The sequence below is a fragment of the Arachis duranensis genome, chromosome 4, assembly GCF_000817695.3.
Source record: "Arachis duranensis cultivar V14167 chromosome 4, aradu.V14167.gnm2.J7QH, whole genome shotgun sequence".
Classification (NCBI taxonomy): domain Eukaryota; kingdom Viridiplantae; phylum Streptophyta; class Magnoliopsida; order Fabales; family Fabaceae; genus Arachis; species Arachis duranensis.
Window position 1 is genome coordinate 47,989,636 of NC_029775.3, and position 5,093 is coordinate 47,994,728.

Below are 5,093 nucleotides of genomic sequence, written 5' to 3' on the forward strand. Positions count from 1 at the left end.
GCTCAACTAGAACACACTTCTAATCCGAATTGCTCACTCAACCAATCCTTGTGGGATTCGACCTCACTCTATTGTGAGTTTTTACTTGACGATAACCGGTGCACTTGCCGGAAGGAATTTTTGCCGATCGTGCAATTTCCTAAAATCGTAGCATCAGCTAGTGTTTTTGGTTTTGCTACTGTGATTGTTTCTTGGAATTTTCTTGACCGATGTCCGCTTTTGATGGCATTCAGATGCACCTCAGGGTGAAGATCTGGTATAGTAATTGCTACCTTTGTAAAATGGTGTGGAATTTCGAATACCACAAATTTACCGGCAAGTGCACTGGGTCGTACCAAGTAATAACTCAGGTGAGTGAGGATCGTTCCCATGAGGATTGATGGACTAAGCAACAATGATTGAATGATTCCCTTAGTCAGACAAGCAAAAAATGGTGTTTTAGGTTCGAAAGCAATAAACAGTAATGCAAGAATTAAGAAAGCAAACAGTAAATTTGGTGAGAAAAGTGTGTGAGAAAGCAGTTAAAGTCTTAGAGATATTTATTTTTTGTATTAATAGATCTTACAAAATACTTTAATCATGTAGGATTCAATTCATGACAAACTTTGGTTGACTAAACCCTAATTCCTTAGTGATTTAGTCTCTTCTAACCTAATCAACTGCCAATTCCTTGGTCACTTAAATTAGATTAAAGGGTTAAGTTCAATTCTAGTTTATAGGCCACGTAAACCGTAATTACTCGAATATAAGATGATTATATGTTATTCAAGTGAGTTAACTTTTTCAAGAATCAATAAGAATTCATGTAGAGAAAGAGCTATCTTCCAATATACTCAAATTCATAAGATGAAGAACGAAAGTAATCCTTGAATTTAAATCGGTACATTAATTAAAAGTAGAATGACAATAGTATTAATCCATAGAATAAACAAAGATCCTAGCCTTAACAATGGAGGTTTAGTTCTTCATGGTGTGGAAACCCTAGCAGAGAATTTGTAAGGTGTCGAAGAGGAGAAGAAGCGACTAGGTCAAGATCTCTTCTCCTTTTATATCTAATCATAATTAATGTAAAATATATTTTCTAAAAACTAACTAATATCTTTTCTAATTATGAATAGAATAACAATTAAACCAAAATTAGGGGAGATCATGTTACTAGCTTCTTCAGAAGACGTGGGACCACACAAGATCCTAAAGTTGGCACCAAACTTGAGCTGGATCAAGTTTGGCACTATGGTGGCCAAAACAAATAGGAACCCTGTCCGAGCATCATTTAACACGCATACCAAGCTCCTCAGCGCCAAACGCCAGTGATGCGGCGTTTGGCACCACCATGCCCGCATGCAACAGTAAGCTTATAGTGATCTTGGCACTAAACTTGGAATTCCCAAGTTTGGCGTCACCATGCCAGCATCTAATGGAGACAATGTGATGATCATGGTGCCAAACTTAGATGAGTGAAGCTTGGCGCCACCTTCTGCTTGCATTTGGCTCTGTTTCTTTTTTCTAAACTCTGCCAAATTTTCCCGAAAGCTACCAGAAATAAATTAAATTGCAAACAACTCAAAGTAGCATTCATAGTGGCTTAAAACTTCTAATCTTGCTTAAACTTAACCAATTCAAATGTAAATTCACTAAGAAAAGATAAGAAAGATGCTCACACATCATAAAACGAGTAATATAATCTTTCAGGCTTTCATTCTGGCCTAGTTTGATTGTATTCGAGTAATTAGAATCTTGTATGTAAATGGAAGACACAGCAAACTGATCTTCAAAAATTTTTGCCAACTCCTAAAAATGAGAAATGGAATTTACATGCAAAGAACAAAATCAATCAAGTGTAGGACTGATAAACCACTATTTTATGGTTTATCTTGTGCTCAATTGAGTGGTTTTTATCAAGTCTTTGCACACTTATTCATACTAATCACATGTTTTGTATTTTCCTTCTTGATTTTGTTCCATGATTGAAAACTTTCTTCCTATAGTCTTTAATTTGTGTATTTTAATCATCTCTTATTACTATTTGATGCCTTGATATGTGTGTTAAGTGTTTCAGGCTTTATAGGGTAGGAATGGCTTAGAGAATGGAGAGGAAGCTTGCAAAAAGGGAAGGAGCACAAGAAATAAAGGAGACAACCAGCGAACAGCGACGCGCACGCATGGCTGACGCGTGCGCGTGAAATGAAGAAAATCACAGCGACGCGTGCGCGTGCTTGACGCGTACGCGTGGATTGGAGTTCGCGCAAACGACGCGAGTGCATGCCTGACGCGCACGCGTAGAGAGGAAAATCGTCAAACGACGCGTACGCGTGACTGACACGTACGCGTGACAAGCGCGATCTGCAGAATTAACAGAAATCGTTAGGGGCAATTTCGAGCCACGTTTTGACCCAGTTTTTGGTACAGAAACATAGAATAAAGCCAGGAAACATGCAGAGACTCAATACATATAGAAGACAACATTCATAATTCAAAATTATGTTTTTAGGATTTAGGATTTCTATTAGTTTTAGGCTATTTTTTCTTCATTCCAGGTTCAATGTTCCTTTAATTTAGTTTCTACTTTATTTATTCTATTACTTTAATTGTTATTTATCTTTTCAATTTGGCTTATGAACTTTCCATGTTAGAATTGATTTCTTTATTTAATATAATTTGAGGTATTTCAGATTTATAATTGCTTTCTTTTATTTATGATATAAATAATTTAGATTTTTCTCTCTTTGCTTTGGTTAAGTAATTGGTAACACTTGAGTTATCAAACTCAGCAGTAGATTGAGATTTGGGAATTGCTGATTGATTTGGATCGCTCTAAAGCTATTCTTTCCACAGGAGTTGACTAGGACTTGAGGATCAAATTAATTAGTCCACTTGACTTTCCTTTATTTAGTAAGGGTTAACTAAGTGGGAACAATAAATAACTCTCATCTCACCTGATAAGGATAACGAGGATAGGATTTCCAGTTCTTATACCTTGCACTGGTGTTCATGATAATTAATTTACTTCCTTGCCATTTAAATTATCTGTTCCTTATTTCAAAAACCCAAAAATATACCTTTTTCTATAACCAATAATAAATCATACTTCCCTGCAATTCCTTGAGAAGACGACCCGAGGTTTAAATACTTCGGTTATAAATTTTATTGGATTTTGTTACTTTTGATAACCAAACTTTTGTACGAAAGGATTTTTGTTGGTTTAGAAGCTATACTTACAACGCGATTATTTTTGTGAAATTCTTTACCGGCTAAAGTCCTCTTGTTAAAATGGCACCGTTGCCGGGGAATTGCAAACGTGTGCCTTATTATTGGTTATTGTAAATATTTTCTCTTGCTATTTGTTTGTTTTTGTTTCTATTTTTTATTTTAATTTTTATTAGCTACTATGAGTTCTCACCCCTTTGGCTACGAACGTGGTTATAATTATGTTGCAGGAAAAGGAGATTATAATGTCAACATGCACCATGGTTGGAACAATCAAAGATACGAGGAGCCACAAGGATTTGATCAACTCTCTTGGCAACAACCCCCTCCAATATACCATGAGCAACAACCATTCCATGATGCATACTAAGACAATGGTTATGGTGGACCTTTACGTGACACTCAATATCCACCACAACATGTCTATGAACCCCCTCCTCGACATACCTTTTAACCACCAAACTTACAAGCCCCTTACCACCAAACACCCCCGTATGACCCTAACCCTTATCCACCATATCAACCACCCTATGAGCCATATGAGCCATACATAGATCCACCCCAATTCTAACCCAATTACTCCCAAGAACCACCACCTCCATATACATCACATCCATATCCATCAATCTAAGAGCCTTATGGTCCTACTTATGATATCCAAGCAGAACAAGAGTCAATAGATCGTTTCAAGGAAACAATGGATCAATTTCAAGCAACCCTTCGTCAATTGGACCGAGCAGTAAGCCGAATGGCACCCGAAGCTCTCATGGCTAATGATGGTGTTTTTGCGGAAAAATGAATTTCCAACACACAAATCCAACCGGCAAGTATACCGGGTCGCATCAAGTAGTAATAACTCACTTAGAGTGAGGTCGATCCCACAGGGATTGATTGATCAAGCAACTTTAGTGGGTGATTAGTTTAGTCAAGCTAACTGTTCATACCCTGACCGAGCTCCCCAAACTCGGTAAGTTCATAGAAGGTCCGACCTCATCCCAAGGCCCACGCCTGAGGTTGGACCTCGGACAACAAAGCTAAAAAGGCCCATCAAAAGGAACGCAGCCCAAAAACTAAAAGGCCGAAAAGGCCTAGAGAAAGGCGGTTCCACAAAGATAGGGATAAAACTCCCAAAAGATAAGATAAGATAAGAATATCTTATCCAGGGAAGATCACAGCCAACTACTATAAATACACTGGAGCACCCAGGTATAACTCACACTCTAATTCTACTCAATATCTGCTTGGACCCATGCTAACTTAAGCATCGGAGTGTCATTGCAGGTACAACCCCCAGCCGCTCAGCACACCAAGCTCGGGCCACGGAGCCCTCACCTCGGGTCCTGCCAGACGACCGAGCTGCACGTTTCAGGTAACCCCCGGAACACTTTTGATGTTTGCTAAGATTGGGGATCTAGAAGTCATCCCTCTACCATGGCGGACGACCCCTCCAACAATGACCGCGCGGCATCAGAACAAGAGGAGGAAGTTGACACCGGAGAACGACCGGACAGCCCTCTATCACCACGCACTCCAGGAGGAAACAAACAGAATCGCGCAAAGACGTCACTCCCAAACAAAGATCCACGAAATCCCGAAAAAGAAAAGAGCTCGGAAATTCTAGAAGCAGTCCGGGCACAACAAAACCGACTAAAACAACTCGAAGAGGACATAAAGAAGCAAAAAGAAACTGAACAAGATCTGAGAAGGGAAGCTCGCAAGCGCAGAGAATTAGAAGAAAAACTGCGGAAAATAGAGGCCAACCTGAAAGATCGGTCAGACCGCGGCCCCACCCCCGAAGGCAACCATGATCCCTTCACGCAAGAGATCATGAAGGAGAAGGTACCACGAAACTTCAAGCCACCCGATATGGATCTCTACGACGGCAC